Source organism: Pleurodeles waltl, chromosome 11 (assembly GCF_031143425.1).
Source record: "Pleurodeles waltl isolate 20211129_DDA chromosome 11, aPleWal1.hap1.20221129, whole genome shotgun sequence".
Taxonomy (NCBI): Eukaryota; Metazoa; Chordata; class Amphibia; order Caudata; family Salamandridae; genus Pleurodeles; species Pleurodeles waltl.
In genome coordinates, this window is record NC_090450.1 from 92128365 (window position 1) to 92146841 (window position 18477).

General features: G+C 45.1%; 1 protein-coding gene across 2 annotated transcripts in view; it reads left to right on the plus strand.

Moving 5' to 3' along the window:
• Positions 1–249: 249 nt before the first annotated feature.
• Positions 250–18477, plus strand: part of LOC138265455 (platelet glycoprotein Ib alpha chain-like) — a 49555-nt gene continuing 31327 nt past the window's right edge. Inside the window, exon 1 of one of the 2 annotated variants that reach the window (XM_069213176.1) lies at positions 250–354. The gene's annotated coding sequence lies outside the window, so the exon portion shown is untranslated. Of the gene's footprint in view, positions 355–8565; positions 9032–18477 lie in introns of those variants that run through there. The other variant, XM_069213175.1, reaches the window with a different exon arrangement.

Here is an 18477-nt window from a genome sequence, read left to right on the forward strand (position 1 = left end):
TGTTTTTGCACCAGAGAACCAAGATGTTTTGCTCTCACAGTAGACTAGACCTGATAAGAGAGAGTACATGGGCGTCGTTTCTCTTCCCTTGAGCTTGGGAACAGGAGTAGTCTTGGAGACCTGGCCAGTCTCCAAAAGGCTTGCTCAGTTTCCCAGGTCTGAGAGGAGGGGGCACACCTTTGTAACGAATGTAACAGGCTGCAGAGAGTCAGATTCGAATCTGCCGGACCTCGTGCTGGAGCTTGGCGCCAGTTGCCAGCATCCCGTGTGGGTAGATGACACTCTTTCTCGCGGCTGACAGGGGTCTCAGCTTGCAGACCTTAGAAAGATGTAGCTGTAAATAGTTCCTACACGGTGAAGTATTTGTTTTGCTTTGCATTCAATATCTTATAAATATAACCTGCTGTGTATATTGCAAACTGATATATTTTGTTTGATTAACGCGGACTTGAAAGCTACTAATTCGTCATTCATTCATAAACATTGTGGTTGGGGAAGAATAAAATAACAATAAAAGTCTTCTTTGACCTCAGAAGTGCATTTCTGTTGTGTTATGTTAGTGCTTAGAAACTAAATAAGAGGAAAGCACTACATACATTCATTTTTAAAAAAAATATTTACTTAATTGTATTTATTTTATTTATTTTTTCTCTAGTACAGTAGGACTAGAGTAATAAATAAATAGTAAGTGAATATATGTGCAAGGAATATAATACTGGGTATAATAATACGAGAAATAAAGTTGTATTGTATAAACAGACTTTCAAGATTTGTAATATTTGATGTTAATTAATAAGTGTACTTTACTAACATTCATTTATCTTTCCTCAATTTTTCAATAGCGAAATGCTTGCTGTTAAATAGTTAAGATAACAGAAAGTACTACAACGGCTACAGGCTTCCGGGGAGGAGGGAGGGTGCATGTGAATCGGCAGAACCACATGCCACGAACAGATGTCCACTGGGTAAGTGACAATGTTCGTTCAATGGCATGTGTAGCTGCGGATACACATGCTTTGCATAGACTGAAAAGTAGTCCCCTCCTAAAGAAAGCAGTGGCTAGCCTGCAGGAGTTGGAGTAGCTTGAAATAGTGTTTTAAGCACTGCTTGCCCAACATTTGCCTGTTAGCAAGATAACATCCACACAGTAGTGTTTAGTAAATGTGTGTGGTGTGGACCATGTGGCTGCTTTGCACATGTCTGCTATTGGTATATTTCCTAAGAATGCCATTGAGGCTCCTTTCTTTCTAGAAGAATGTGCTTTAGGAATTACTAATAGCTGTATTTTAGCTTTAAGACAGCCAGTTTGAATACACTTTACTACCCATCTAGCTAATCCTTGTTTTGAAATAGGATTACCCTTATGAGGTTGCTAGAAAGCTACAAAAATGTGCTTAGATTTTCTGAAATCTTTTGTTCTATCTATGTAATACATGAGAGCTCCTTTGACATCAAGAGTGAGAAGAGCTCATTCGGCAACTGACTCTGGCTATGTGAAGAAGACTGGCAATTCCACTGACTGATTGATGTAAAATGGTGAAAACACTTAGGGTAGGAATGTTGGATTTGTCCTAAGTACTATTTCATTCTTGTGAAAGAAGGAATTGTGTGATGGAAGAAAAGTTCTTCTAAAGTGAATGCTTGGATTTCACTAAATCTCCTTAAGGAAGTAATTACTACTAGAAAAGCAACCTTCCATGAGAGAAATTGGAGAGCGCAAGAATGCATGGGTTCAAATGGTGGAGCCATAAGTCGTGTGAGCACGATGTTAAGATTCCAGGCAGGAGCAGGTGGAACCCTAGGTGGATTAACTCTTTTAAGGCCTTCCATAAAAGCTTTTATGACAGGTATTCTAAAGGGAGAAGTATGCTGTCTGTTTTGGAGGTAAGCTGATATTGCTGTTATATGAATTTTAATAGATGAGTATGCTAGATTTGCTTTTTGTAAGTGAAGCAAATAACAAACAATATCCTGTACTGATGCTTTAAGTGGATCAATGTTTTTAGGTTGACAGTAGTATACAAAACGTTTCCATTTATCTACATAGCACTTTCTGGTCGTACGTTTGCTTGCTTCCTTTAGAATGTTCATACATTCTGATGGAAGCTGTAGATATCCAAATTCTATTACCCCAGGAGCCAAATCTCCAGGTTGAGCACACTGGAATTGGAATGTCTGATTTGACCTTTGTTCTGAGTTAATAGGTCTGGTCTGTTTGGAAGCTTGTGATGTGGTACTACAGACAGAACCAACAGTGTTGTGTACCAATGTTGATGTGGTGTGACGGATCTTCTTGACCAGAAATTGAATTAGTGGGAGAGGGAAAAAAGCGTAAGCAAATATCCCACACCAATTGATCCATAGAGTATTGCTCTTGGATCGAGGGAGTGTGTACCTGGAGGCGAAGTTTGGGCATTTTGCGTTTTCACTTGGTGCAAATAGGTCTATGCCTGGTGTTCCTCACATGTGAAAGTACTGTTGAATTACTTGTGGGTGAACCTCCCATTTGTGTATTTCTTGTTGCGCCCTGCTTAAGAGGTCTGCTAGTTGGTTTTGTATCCTTGGGATATGTTCTGCTAGTAGTTGACTATGATTGTGAATTGGCTATTTCCAAATTGTTTGTGCTAGAAGGGACAATTGGGATGAGTGTGTCCCCTCCTGTTTTTGCAGATAATACATTGTTGTCATGTTGTCTGTCTTTATTAAAACTGTCTTGTGCGTGATCTGTGGCTGGAATGCTTTGAGTGCTAAGAACACTGCCAGCAATTCCAAGTGGTTTATGTGGTAAGTCTGCTGGACTGAGTCCCATTCTCCCTGGATAGTAAGATTGTTGAGATGGGCTCCCCAACCTGTCATTGATGCATCGTGGTGATTATGGTCTGTGGCACAGGGTGCTGAAATGGCCGCCCTTTTGAAAAGTTGTTGTGATTCCACCATTGCAGCGGGTTGTAAGTCTGGTGGTCCAACAACACTAGATCGTGAAGTTGACCCTGTGCCTGAGACCATTGTTGCGAGAGACACTGTTGTAGGGGTCTCATGTTTAGACGTGCATTGAGTACTATTGCTATGCACGATGCCATCATTCCCAATAGTTTCATGGTAAACCTTACTGTGTAAGTTTGATTGTATTGTAGCTGTGATATGAGATTGTGGAAATGTTGCAGTTATATTATTAATGGTGCATACAAGATGTCATGAGTGATGTAATACATGGGGTAATTAGCAGTGCTTGGCAGGGGTGCGGATTGTAGTTACCTTAGGGCAAGGGTTATAGTTACCAGCTCAAAAAGTAACTAAACATTTCTACTTTCAATGTCTGCTTTCAAGCGGAGTTAATTTTGATGCAAAACCCTATCTACTATTCTTAGTGGATGCGTCAAAAACTGTGGGTGGTTGCATGGGAACGCCTATGTACCACCCATGGAAAGGCCCCTTGATGCTAAGTAATGCAAAGCAGTGCTTCAAGTTTGTTTAAGTTACTTTCAAACTTCTTTCCAACACAAAACAAGTTTTGCACTGGAAAGTAAATTACTAAACAAAACATTTTGAGCTGGTTTGCATCACTTTTTTGATGGAAACCCAGCACAAAATGTTAGTAAAACTGGCCCATTGTTTCTATAATTAGAAAAAACAAAGTGGTGTACACATGTCTTCAAGAGCATCACACTTTGGCCCTGATTTATACTTTTTGGTGCAAAACTACACTAACGCAGTTTTGCACCAAAAGGTTTGGCACTCCCTTGCACCATTTCTGTGTAACCAGTCGTGTACCATATTTATGGAATGGTGCAAGCCGGTGCAAAGGGTAGGCTAACGTAAAGAAAAAATGGCATTAGTCGGGTGGGGCTGGCAGTATGCAAGAAGGGGGTTTTGCAACAAAAAATGAGGTTATGCAGGTTAGAGTGAAAAAAAATGACTCTAACCTGCCTAAAGTCATTTTCTGATGCAAACCATCGATACCACGACTCTTGTCTTAGAAAAGACAGGAGTCATGCCCACCACCCCAATGGTCAGCAGAGGGGACCAGGGTCCCCTGGGTATGGCCTTTGCACACAGTGCCATGTAGGGGGCCAATTTCAGGGCCCCCATTGGCACTTAAAAGAAATACTTACCTATACTTACCTGGGATGGGGTCCCCATCCTCCGCTGCCCCTCTGGGGTGTGTGGGGGTGTCCCTGGGACCTGGGGAGGGCACCTGTGGGCTTATTACATGGTGTTCCACCATGGAAATAGGCCCACAGGTCTCCTAACGCCTGCTCTGACCCAGGCATTCAAAAATGGTGCAAAGTAAGCTTTGCACCATTTTTTGATCCTTCCTGCCTCCCGTACCTGATTTTAGCATGGGGGGTAAATATGGCGCTAAGGCCATAGAGTAATTTTTTTCACTGGAATGCCTACTTTGCATCTCATTGACCCAAAGTAGGTTTTCACGTCCAAAAAATGACTTTAACTCCATAAATTTGGTGCTAGACGAGTCTAGCGCCAAAGTATAACTATGGAGTTAGTTTTGCACCGAATTTGTGTAAAAAATTACGCATATTCAGCGCAAAACAAGTATAAATATGCCCCTTTGTTCCCTTGCAGCCTCCCTCCACCTCCTTTTCATGGCAAAAAGAAGGGACAAGGTTATGGTTTGGATTATTTTAATGCAGTGCTGCATACTCTAAATCTGTTTTTTCTTTCAATGTCAAGCACATGGGAATGAGCTGCCCACATGCCATCAATGAAAAATTGATTTTTTAAACCAGGGCCCAGATTTACAAAACAGACACAGAACGCAGCGCAGTAGCCAAAAATGGTGCACTGCGTTGCGTGACAGGGAGGGAGCAGGACAGCACCATATCTACAGGGTTATAGCTCTCTCCTCCCCTCTAACTAGTGCCGGTTCAGATTTTAGCTGCTGTGCGCCATACCAACACCTTTACGCTATAGCGCAAGGGTGTGTGCATGAGTCCAGCATTGGTTTTGTACTGAAAGGGTTCCCTTCCAGTACAAAATGCTATGCTTAGATACACTTTTAAAAACTTTTCCTACTTTGTATGTGTGCTGATAACATTTCTCCTTTTAACGCCTCCTTTCAAATGACATTAACGTTTGGTGCAAAAGATAGAGTTTTGAGTCAAAAGGCATGGGTGGTTGCATGAGAACGCCCATGTACCACCCATGTAGCTCCCCCTTGGCGATAAATAACACAAAGCAATACTTCATGCTGCTTTGCTTTACTACTTTTAGGGTACTTTCCAGTGCAAAACAAGTTTTGCACTGGTGTCCCTTCCTGCACAAGTTTTGCACTGGTGTCCCTTCCTGCACAAGTTTTGCACTGGTGTCCCTTCCTGCACAAGTTTTGCACTAGTGTTCCTTTCTGCACAAAAACAATCATCCTCAAAACACAGGCATTGGTGCATGGCACCAATTTGTGCGCCGGGGAGATGACAGAAATGCATCGTATCTAGTAGATACAGCGCATTTCTGGTCTTTCCCAGTGGCGCTGGGTGGCGCAGGAAGGCACTTGTGCCGTCCTGCGCCAAGTGCCTTCTAAATGAGGGCCCCAGTTTTTTGTGAACAGCAGAACAAAGACACACAAAGAAACAATTACTGCCCTTGGTTTCTGAGCTTTACTATTTGCAGCCCATGCATTAACTCAGACATTTTTCGAGTTAGTGTATGCTCTGAATAAATTAAAGAGAAATGCACAGTCCCCTGCCTCACTGGCGCAGTGCCGAAAACGAGATCATGGGATGGCCTCTGTAATTTGTAGTCTTGCAATGGTTTGTAAGTCAAAGCCCAGACATTCCTGTTGCCAAGTCCTTGCACGGAGCTGCATGGGGAAACAAAGAGATGGTTGTTCGCTGCATGTACTTAATGCCCAACTAAAATTCTGTCAAGGCATTTCACATGTGCGGCAAACCCCATACACTGCTTTTCCCATGCAGCAGGTAGCTATAATCCGTTCCTCGGGCCTTGATTCTAGATCGCACAGAAAGGACAGGGGCTGGGCCAACAACCTATGCCAAGATTGTGTCATTATCTTGCAAGTTCAGGTTGTGCTTTCTCTTCCTGCAAGGGCCAGCTATAATGATCCCTTACAGGTGCCTGCCCACCAGACCGACCTTGCCTCATACAATCCATAAATACGTCACAATCTGGTGCCGTATTATGATAAGGGCACAGCATTCCTGTCTGCGCCATGACCCACATTCAAACAGGTGCTCCGTGAACAAACAGAGAAAATGTGCCCTATTATGTTTAATGTCCTGGCTCAGGGCAGGCGCGAACTCGTGCTGACTTGGGGCAACGCATTCACGTGAAATACGGACTGGGTGCTTCAAAGCCGCTCTGTGTTTCACAGTGCAGGTGACACTTTCAAGAGGGTATAGAGATCCTCTTGCAGGTAGGTGCAGTGAGTGACTGCACCCGCCTGCAAGGGGATGCCTGGAGGATCCATAGGACCCCCTTTTGTCCCTTTTAGAGGGCTGTCCGCAGAGGGTGCACTGACAGTGCAACACCTTTTTGAGGCGCACTTTTAATGCACCTCCTTCTTTGCCTTTGCATCTGCCTCCATAATACAGCACAGAGGCAAGGAGATTCCCTAATTTGAATAGAGCCAAGTCCGCATGCCAATTCAGGGAATGCCCTATTGAGATAATGCTGGTGCTACATGTGCCACATGGCTATCAGTATTACAGAACAGGCCGCACAAGCGTCTGTCGCCCCTTCTACAATAGCAAAGTGCCTCAGGGGCGCAGAAAGTGGGTACACATGCCCCTTGCACCACCGGAGTATTTTATGTATTACGACCCCCTGTGCTGTTTTCCTTACTTTCTCATTTCTTACTTTACCATGCCTTACCTCTTGGACACCCAATATACCCAAGACTGAGGGGGTCGTTCTGAGTCTGGAGGTCTTGAGACTCGGGGTGGCTATCAGACCTCCACGGTAGTGACGATCCGATCTGCCACAGTCTGACCGTGGTTAAACCGCCACGGTCAAACCGGCAACACTGCAGGAAACCTCCAGCCTGGTGGTCCCGGCTGTTGTAATCCGCCAGGGCAGCGCTGCTCTCCGGATTGCGAGTCCCATTCCGCCAGCCTTTCCATGCAAAATGCAGCACACATGGAAAAAGGAAACAATGAGGAGAAATAAAGGTATTTCTCCTCGTTGCGCCTCCCTCACGCCTTCCATAGAGAGGCGTAGGCTTTTGAAGCATTTCCAGGTTTACAAATCCTTGTAAATGTGGAAATGCATCAAAATTCATGGGTGTCGCGTGGGAACACCCACCGCAACACCAGTGGAACACCTCCCTGCTGCAGGGTGAGTCAACGCAGCGACTTGCGCTGCGTTGGCTCAGTCCATATTTACAAGGCCATGAAAAGCCACGCAGGATGGCTTTACGTGGCCTTGTAAATACGGGCATGCAGTGTGCACCACCGGACCATCACTAAAAGTGACGTTCCCGCGGCTCGAAGGGCCTTGTAAATATGATTTACAGAGCCCTAGCTCTAGATGCGCCAAAATATAACACCACCCTATGGGTGACATCAGCATGGCAAAACGAGAAGGAATACTTTTATTCCTCCTCGTTTTTGCTTTTTTCATGTGTGCTGCGTTCTGCAGTACATATAGAAAGAGCAAAAGGCCATAAATGAATGTTTACGCTAGGGCATGGGTACTCACAAACATGTGACCGAGGGCCTCACTGATGTCAGCAAGTTGGCGGTCAGTGGGGAGGGGTAGCGGTAAAGTGGTTGTAAGGGAAATTAAGCGTATACATCTAGGGCCAGATGTAGCAAAGGGTTTTACCCATTCTGTGTCTATGGAAAATTAGTTGGTACATATGGCCCCTAGTGTCTGAATTGCGCAATGTGAAATTAGAAACTTGGGTATAAATCCCAGCTTCTCCACTTAACCAAACTGTGTGATCCTAGGCAAATGTTTTATTTCACTTTACCTCCTTTTTCTTCATCGTCACATATAAGAACTTTGAAATACGTGTTCAGGATGTGTGCTGTATAAAACCTTCTGGGTCTGATTTAAGAAACTATAATATTGTTCATGTATAATAGAAACCCAGCCCTCCTAAAGAGTTCATATAACAAGGGGGGTGAAAGTTTGTAAATCTATGTTTAAAAAATATCACTTTAAAAAATACTTCTCAATGCAGTGAAATAATCGTGTGTACTAAGGTGAAACGGTTCTGCAGATTAATGAAATGCACTTTTTGAATTTCAAACAGATCATACTTTTATATTTTTGCTGCAAGATGTCATTAATAATGAAGGTGTTTCTAAAGTTGAGTTCCAGGACACCCTAGTTACTCCCTTTTCAATTAGCCTCCAAATAAATGCTTGCCCGTTTATTTAAGAGTTTTTAGTGCTAGTGCTGCTGATGACTTGGGGGCCGCATGTAAATGTCAGGAGGGCCGCATGCGGCCCCCGGGCCCGACTTTGAGTATCACTGCGCTAGGGGCTCCTGAACGAGGCCCTCTCTTTGCAAACCTGCGTCGCCCTCCAAAAGTAGTTTTTTTTAAACCAGCAGTCAGTGTAAACATCTTGTCTTACCGACAGCCAGCTGTTTGGCAGGTATGTTAGGGGAATGAACATCTTCCGTGTTTGTTTTTTGTTTTTTTATCAAACTCTATCCGATGTGCCATAGCGCCTAACAAGTGCACAATAGCTCCACGTGACATTCAGCCCCGGCTGTTTAACTGGCACGCATCATGCCAAGAGTGCAGAACTTGACAGCACTGAATACATTCTACAAACACCTTATCGCTGGTTCGCAGACTTTTAACCCAAGGGAGAAATGAGCCAGTGTGGCGCTATGATAGGGGCCCGGGCTTAGAGATAGAGGCTGGCAAGGTGCTCCAAGCACGTACACCGAGGGTCCGCTCTCCGTGCAAGAAGGAGGCAGGGACTACAGTGTTGACCCGACCGAAGAAATGGCATAGCTCCGGGCTAAAGGAAGGTCGATGTCCTACAGCTAAACTGACCGCCAAGGTGCCAGTAAATTATATGTGTATGGTTTATTGAAGGTAAGACGTCCTCCGTTTCATCTCGACTGTAATCCTGCCCGACTTTCTCTGTTCTTTTTTAATGCACTTAATGGTATTCTTCAGTGCTTAATTTGTAAATAAAAACGTGCCGGTGCTCAAAGCTCTCCTCTTAAACACGCGGCTGCTGCAATTAAATGTGCGAGCACTGACTACTGAGGCGGCCTAATCCTGAAGCCATCTCGGGCCTCAGTAATCCATTTAAAGCCACTCCCTGCCCCTTTAGCTCACTCTTGCAGCTTCCTGCTTTTCCCCTTTTTGACGCTTTTTCGTTTTTCTCTTCCTCGTCTTTCCCATGTTGCTCGCAGTAAATTTTTGATGCAAGAAAAATAAGTGCCGGCCCTCAAAAATAAACCGCACCGTAAAGAACAAGCACAAATTAAGCCCTGGTATTCTAAAATAACAATAATTATGGACTATTAAAGCTACTGCCCTCTATGAGGTTAAGTCAGCTTCTGTGAGGTGATTTGGTGCATTTGGGGACTGTTTTTGGCGGTAATGCATCTGTTTACATTGTTGGCGCCCCACCCCAGTTGACGTTTACCAGTTTACATTTGTTGCAGTGATCGCTTATGCTGCTAGTGCTGCATTTGTAAATAATCAGTGCTGCACCTGACTGCATTGTTCTTCGCTTGTTTGTTTGGTGCAGCATCTGTGGACATTAATGAGGCTGTACCCGTTTCTTTGTTGGTGTTGTACCTGATTAACCAGTCTGTGTTTGCTTGCACTGCTGGTGTTGCACCAGACTGCGATGTTATTCGCCTGTGTATGTCTGGTACTGCACCTGTAGACGTAGTTGGGGATGCACCTGTTGACCTTGTTGATGGTGTACCTGACAACAAAGTCAATGATTGTTAACACAGTCAGTGATTGTTGGTGTTGCACCTGTCTGCATTGTTCACCTGTATCTTTGGTGCAGCATTTGTTGACATTGTTGAGGCTGCACCCGTTTCCTTGTTGGTGGTGTACCTGATTACACAGCAGGTGTTTGTTTACACTGTAGGTGTTGCACCAGTCTGCATTGTTCTTCATCTGTTTGTTTGGTGCAGCATCTGTGGACATTGCTGAGGTTGCATTCATTTATCTGGTTGGTAGTGTACCTGATTACACAGCAGGTATTTGTTTACACTGTTGGTGTTGCACCTGTCTGCATTGTTCTTCACCTGTTTGGTGCAGCGTCTGTGGACATTGCTGAGGCTGCATTCATTTATCTGGTTGGTAGTGTACCTGATTACACAGCCGGTGTTTGTTTACACTGTTGGCGTTTCACCTTTCTGCATTGTTCTTCCCTTGTGTTTGTCTGGTACTGCACCTGTAAACATAGTTCAGGATGCATCCGTTGACCTTGTTTGTGGTGTACCTGTTTACACAGTCTGTGTTTGCTTCCACTGTTGGTGTTGCACTGCAATGTTCTTCGCCTGTGTATGTCTGGTGCTGCACCTGTAAACATACCGGAAGATGCACCTGCTGACCTTTTTGTTGGTGTACCTAATTACACAGCTGGTGTTTGTTTACACTGTCGGTGTTGCACCCGTCTACATTGTTCTTCGCCTGTTTGATCTCAGCATTTGTGGACATTGCTGAGGCTGCACCAGTTTCCTTGTTGGTGGTGTACCTCATTACACAGCAGGTCTTTTGTTACACTGTTGCTCCTGTCTGCATTGTTCATCTTGTTTGTTTGGTGAAGCATCTGTAGACATTGCTGAGGCTCCATCCATTTATCTGGTTGGTGGTGTATCTGATTACTCCGCCTGTGTTTTTTTTACACCTGTCTATATTGTTCTTAGCCTGTGCACGTCTGGTACTGCATCTCTGGACATTACTGAGGCAGCACCCATTGACCTTGCTTGCCGAGCACCTAAACACACGCTTGTTTTTCACCTTGTTACATTGTTGCTGTTGCACCTGTTTACACTGATTGTGGCTCACCTGTTTATACTGTTGGTGCTGCACCTGTCTGCATTGTTCTTCGTCTGTTTGGTACATCACCTGTGGACCTTGTTGGGGCTTTACCAATCGGCCTCAGTCGTGGCGCACCCAACTACATAGCTGGTGTTTCACCTGTTATCATTGTTAGTATTGCATGTGTTTACATTGTTGTCAGATCACCTCTTTACATTATCTGGTCTGCCTGTGTTTGCCTCATTTGAGATGCACCTTTTTTATTTCGTACTGCAGTGGTTCATATTGTTATCACCTAAGCATTTCATGTTGTTAGTGCTGCACCAGTTAACATTTGGGGCCATATGTACGAACACATTTTCCCATAGACACAGAATGGGCAAAACCATTTGATACATCTGGCCCTTGGTGCAGTAACCATTTAGGCAGTATGAGCAGCACTTGAATAAGCAGTTGGGGGCTGCTCCTGTCTGTACTGCTCGTCACTTGTTCATATTTTTACTGCACCTTTAGACATTGTTGGGTCCGTATTCATCAATTTATCTCACTTGGTGTTAGTCATGAAGGGTAGGTATTTCAATGCTGTTTTTTTCAAAATCCAAATGAAATCTTACAGAACAAAATCCAATGTACAAGTTGAAAGTTATAAAGGAATGGAAATTGACAAGAAAATCAGTGCAAGGTCACCTCCCTTCCTCTCCGCCCCAACCGTACAACTCAAGTCCCTGCACCATACACCTATTTTCACTTTTCTATCCCTTCCATCCCCCCCTGCACTATTTCCCCACACCAGCTTTGTAGCCCTTAGCCACATAAGGCTGCATCCATCTAGTATTAACCAGAAGTTTAGCTGGTGTTTTTGTCAGAATTTTCTGTTTTTAATTTGATTCTGCTACCTCCTAGGAACCCCAAAGAGTTACAAAACACCAGCTTTCCACCACCAACCAATCATATGAGCCTAAGCGATTTCTTAGCCGATCCTGGTTTACAGTCACTCAATCAATCAATCACTTGTAAAGCACAACTTATCACCAGTGGGGTCTCAAGATGCTGTTGAAGGCATGCTGCTCACTCGAAGAGCCGGGTCTTGAGATCCTTCCTGAACTGCTTCAGTGAGGCGACCTGTCTGAGGTTGAGAGGGAGTGTGTTCCATGTTCGGGCTGCGAGATAAGAGAAGGATCTGCCTCCAGCTGTGCTCTTCCTGATACTGTGGATGGCGGCGAGGGTGAGTTGGGCGGATTGGAGCTGCCTGGTGGGGGTGTAGAAGGTCAGGCAGTGGTTGAGGTAAGCCGGTCCTATGTTGCACAGTGCCTTGTGGGTGTGCGTCAGTAGCTTGTAGGTGATGCATTTGTGGACCGGGAGCCAGTGCAGGTCTCTGAGGTGGGCGGAGATGTGGCGGGGGATGTCCAGGATGAGTCTGGCTGCTGCGTTCTGGATTCTCTGTAGTCTTTTTTGGAGCTTCTTTGTGATGCCGGCCTAGAGTGCGTTGCCGTAGTCTAGTTTGCTGCTGACAAGCGCGTGGGTGACGCCCTTCTTTTCTCAGTGGGAATCCACTGGAATATCATCCGATGTAGACGCAGGGTGTGGAAGCAAGACAATGAGACAGCGTTGACTTGATGGGTCATGGAGAGCATGGAGTCTAGGATGATGCCCAGGTTGTGTGCGTGGTCGGTGGGGGTGTTTCCTAAGGTGGTAGGCCACCAGGAGTCATCCCAGTCGATTACAAGGATCTCTGTCTTGTCCGAGTTGAGCTTGAGGCAGCTGGTTTCCATCCAGGGGGCGACTGCTCTCATTCCGCCATGGAAATTTCTCTTGGCTGTTGATGGGTCGTAGGTCAAGGAGAGGATCAGTTGGGTGTCGTCGGCGTAGGAGACAATGTTTAGGCTGTGCTGTCTGACGATTTTGGCAAGCGGGGCCACATAGATGTTAAAGAGGATCAGGCTTAGTGAGGATCCCTGGGGTACTCCGCAGCATGTTTCTTTGGGTGTTAAGGTGAACGTCGGGAGGCTGACACTCTGGGATCTCAGTGAGAAAGGATCAAATCCATTCCAGTGCTTTGCCAAGGATGCCGGCGTTGTGGAGTCTGGTGCAGAGGGTGGAGTGGGAGACTGTGTTGAACGTGGCAAAGAGGTCAAGGAGGATAAGGGTGGCCGTGTCTCCATGGTTCAGTATGGCGTTAATGTCGTCAGTGGATGTGAGGATGGCTGTTTCTGTGCAATGGTCTCTCCTGAATCCTGACTGGGAGGGATCTAGGATCTGGTTGCTTCGTGGAACTCTGTAAGTTGCATGTTGATGGTCTTTTCAGTAACCTTGGCTGGGAAGGGGCGCAGAGAGATGTGTCTGTAGTTCTTCAAATCCCTTGGGTCGGAGGAGAGTTTCTTAAGGAGTGGGTTAATCTCTGCATGCTTTTAGTCAGATGGGAAGGTGGCTGTTTCGATAGAGCACTTGATAGTCTGGCGGAGCTCCAGTGTAATGGTGGAGCTTGCCAGGTTGAAAATGTGATGGGGGCATGGGTCTGAGTATGCCCCTGAGTGGATGGAGTTCATGAGTTTCTGGTTGTCTTCTGTGGAGATAGGTGCCCCAAAATTCAGGGTCTAGTGCGGCATGGGGTCTGTGGTGGTGCTGGTGGGCAGTGGAGGCAGGCTTTGGTTCTTGAATTCTTTGTATATGTCCTGAATTTTCTGGGAAAAAATGGTGGCAAGTTCGTCGCAGAGGCCTTGAGAGGGGGTAATGTCTGAGGTGTTAGTTCCGGGGTTCGTGAATTCCTTGACTATGGTGAAGAGCTCCATGCTGTTGTGTGCGTTGGTGCTGATGCATTCTTAAATTGCAGGTTTCTTGGAGGCTCTGATGAGCTGGTGGGGCATGGTGGCTGCAATTATGTAGGTTGTATGGTCTTCGGCTGTCAAGTGGTATAGATTGCACCCACTCCCAAAAAAGGCACCATTGGGCCTGGTTTGTATGATATCTCTGTAGCATCTAATGAGAGGATTACGTTTAATAAATAAATCTTGAACTTTTGCCAAGAAAGTGATACAGCTCCATAGAAATGCTTCCTTCTGTGTGTAGATGGACAGCTGAAAAACAGGTCATCTGGATGCCTATATTCAGAAGAGATTTATTTGCATAAAAGCATCTGTCTGGTAATTATTAGGCAGCATTTTGAAGGGTCTACATTTCTTTTCAAACTTTGTATAGGGACCATGTTAATTGGCATATTAGCTGGAAACAATATTCTTTCCAAAATCAAAATTGTACATTAAATCCAATCCAATATGTATGCCAGAATGTTGAGTACAAAAATAACAAACTACAAAAATGTTGTGACCAGACTACTGACTACCAAAATACTGTGAAGGTAACTATTTATTAGTTAGTATAGAGTCACTATTCTTAACACCACATCTCCATACATTGAGGATATATATATATATATGCCCCAAAAACAAACAATTGCAAAACAATTGTCTTGTTGCACTCCAGGAGAGTTTATAGCTTTATCCAAATGTGTACTTCAAACGACACCGTTAGTCGTTTGAAGTACACATTTGGATAAAGCAATAAACTCTCCTGGAGTGCAACGAGACAATTGTTTTGCAATTGTTTGTTTTTTGGAGATTGTAGAGAAATGGTCCTTTCCTCACGTGTGCACTGGTGAATATGCGCACTACAATGTGGACCGTTTGATGGATTATATATATATATATACATATATATATATATATATATATATCACCAAGGTGCATAGATATGGACTTAAAAGTTGTAAACCTACAGTATAGGCTTGTAGCCCACTGCTTCGGGCTATACCAGTTGTTAAAGTCCATGAGTCTGAGTTATAGACTTGAGCCACAGGTGAGGGCTTTTAACAAGGGGAGAGGGCCTTTAACAACTGGTGTAGCCCAAAGCAGAAGGCAATTAGAAAATTTGACCCACTACTGTTAGAATGTTATAAATTTAAAAAGGGAGAAACGTGAAGACTAACATTGAAATGATGGAGCTCAGCCATTATAAGCCTGGAGCTACTCCATTGTCTTCAATGGGGCTCTCAACACTCCACTGTTCCAATATAGCCTTAGGACCCGCCGTAGCGGGCTCTACCAGCCATTAAAGGCCCGCTTCCGCGTTAAAAGCCCGAGCCTCTATTAAGGGAAAGGGTCTTTAATGGCCGGTAGAGCCCGCTATGGTGGGTTCTAAGGCTATTAGAACATTCTGCCACTAGAGGGCAGAATGTTCTATCAAATAAAACAAATTCCTCACAAAGCCTGAGGGGATTAAAATGGAGCCCCCAACATTTCAATGCTCTAATTACCTTTACACACTTACCTTTACAATATTCTGGTCAGAATATTTTTATGGTTATTTAAAATGCAATTTCTGGTAGAAGACTCAAACTGTTGACCCACACAAAAACCTCAGCACTAAGCCAGGGCTAGATATGCAAAGCTGTGTTGCAAAATAACAGTTAGAGACCACAAAAGGGTTTCTACTCTGTGCGAAAACTTTTTTTCCAGTCATAAAATTCTTTCCAACTCATTAAAGGGTTTTTGTGACCCTTTCTGAATTACAAACAGTAGGGGCATGAAAGGCTCATTCTACTGTTAGAAATTTGGAAAAGGGATGTATCAATCATTCAGACAGCTGTCACAGTTACAAACTACTGATCAGGTTCCAGCTGCGGAGTTGGAGTGGTTACTGATTTGTAAAGGGGAAGCTGTGACTGCTCTTCGAATTGCCCCCCACACACAAACACGCCCAAATGTTGGTCCAAATGGGAAACATTCATTCCATTAAAGCAGCCCCTCACTCTTCACTGGACATGGTGCCTTCGAAACAAAAAGTGGGAAAAAAATACAGAGACAGGTCTGTTGCCCTTTGTAGTCCTTCATCCCTGTATCTCGAGCCAGTTACAGGTTGTTGCACATTGGGAAATCCCTATTTAATGTTCATTTGTATGGTGGTTTTGTGACCCATTGTAAATGGACAATTATGTGACCTATTTGTAAATAGGTTGAGCTCAAATTAAATTGCTATTCAAGAAACAGGAGATGTGTAAAATGCACACAACTGATTTTCATATGGAAACAGTATATCTATCAGACCCACAAGGCCAGTTCTAGGGGCAGTTTTACTGAGGACTTGCTTTGCCCTTGCATGATGCAAGTCGTCGCAAGGCAAAGCAAGTCTTTAAACAGGATTTACAAAGCCAACCAGTGGGCCGTTTGTGGCATCTTGCGTGACTTAGTGAAGAAATGTAACATAATACAGGAGCTTGCGCTGCATTACATTTTGTTGTGTTAGGCGTTCTATGGTGCAGCCTGGGGTTTCCTGCGAATTCACACGAGGAATTTGATGCAATCCTAGATCTACTAAAGACAGTATACCTGGGATTGCGCCAAAATGAAGAAGTATACATCCCTTCACAAAAACATTCACGCCTGTAACACAGGCACCCTTGCTGCATGGAGCGAGGGGCTCTGCACTGGTGCTAGGCATCACACAGTGCACCAGCACTGGGAGAGAGTAGAAGTGCATCACATCTTAATGGAGTACATGGTAATCAAATACAACAGAGAACCCTTGCCACTAAATCCTCGGTCCGCCTGCCTCATTTAGAGATGGGCAGACCTTATTTAAAAGGTACATCTGCAACTCACACTAGTTATTCTACCCTGTTTAAATGAAGCACTATTTGCACTTAAAAGTTCACTGGTAGTTAATCTGTGCACCAAATAACTTTTACATAGAGAATCAGGCTTGTCTCCAGTACTACAGTATTAAAATTTTGCATATGTTCACGTACATAAATCCCCCACCTTTGGGCATGTGCCATGACCCCAACTCAACCTTTGCCCCGGTGTGCCCAGTACCCATGTGTAAGTCACGCACAAGTTCTCGCAAAACCCCAACAAACAACAGAACCCTCCTAGATATTCTTGCAGATTAAGTGACTTATAAGAGGCAGAGTGTGGGCAGCCAGAAGCCCTGCTCTAACCAGAGGGGGCCTTCCAGCCAATCCAAGGCTACCAGCATCCCTGACCTCAAATACTGGGTAGGACTCTTGCAACATCTCCCCTCCCAACATTCACTCGTCCAACTAGCATAGAGTCCAATCACATGATACCAGCATTTAGCATGAACTTCTAGCAAGGTTCATTAACCATGCCCCCATTGCTCCGGGAGGGGGAGCCGGGACCAATACCCTGTATGCCTGTTTGATCTAAGAATTTGAAGAGGCCCTTTGGCTGCAGTTCTCGCTACACCCACTCCTCCAGAAATTCATCTGCAGCCATACCTTCTGCTCATTCTGAGAAATAAGTCCGCCACAGCTATTATGACACACATCTCGGAATCCGCCGAAATCCAGACACCCACACAACTCCGCCACAACAAAGGTCAGTGTTAAAGTGGCGAAAACAAAACATCCACCTCCACGCCAACAGAAAAACGCCCATGCTATTACAACCCACAAATCCACGCAGCGGTCTTTCAACCGCGGTATTCCATTGGCTGTATACACCGCCGCGCTCAAAATACACACACATCTCCAAAACACCGCCACATTGGACAATTCCAAATACACACACCTGATACACATACAAACACCACTCCCACACACCCAGCACAATATAAAACACAGACCCACAAACCCCTACGACCACAATTCACGGACGAAGGCCAGAGAGACAGCACAGCCAAGACAACACCACCATACAGAGGCACACAACACCATCACCCACACCACATCCACCCACAAAACACCACACACCACTACACATCACCACACACATCAACACTCACACCGCCCCACACATCACACACACCACCCCATGTCACGCCAAATACACCCCCGCTTCTCCGAGGAGGAGCTCAGGGTCAGAGTGGAGGAAATCATCCGGGTAGAGCCACAGCTATTTGGCTCACAGATACAGCACACCTCCATAGCCAGGAAGATGGAGCTATGGCGCAGAATCGTGGACAGGGTCAAAGCTGTGGGACAGCACCCAAGAAATAGGGAGGACATCAGGAAGAGGTGGAACGACCTACGGGGGAAGGTGCGTTCAACGGTCTCCAGGCACAACATCGCGGTTCAGCGGACTGGCGGCGGACCCCCACCTCCTCCCCCACAACTAACAACATGGGAGGAGCAAGTCTTGACCATCATGCATCCAGAGGGCCTCGGAGGAGTTGGTGGAGGATGGGACACTGGTAAGTCAAATCTTAACTATCATATCCCCCACCCTACCTGCATGCTATCACACACCCCCACCCTCACCCCCTCCCCTATCACCCCAAATCCTCACTAATGTACTAATAACACAAACCACCCATCCCAACACCAAGCCCTGCATGACACAACTAAGCATGGACACCCCTCACTAAAGCATGCCCACTGCACATACCCAGAACAACCCCCTAACCATCATCACACAAGCCCCCACACAGGAATGCCTGCACTGGGGTACACAGACACCCACCCATTGCAAACCATCACACACACAAATGCATTAATCATGCTCTTATGCCCC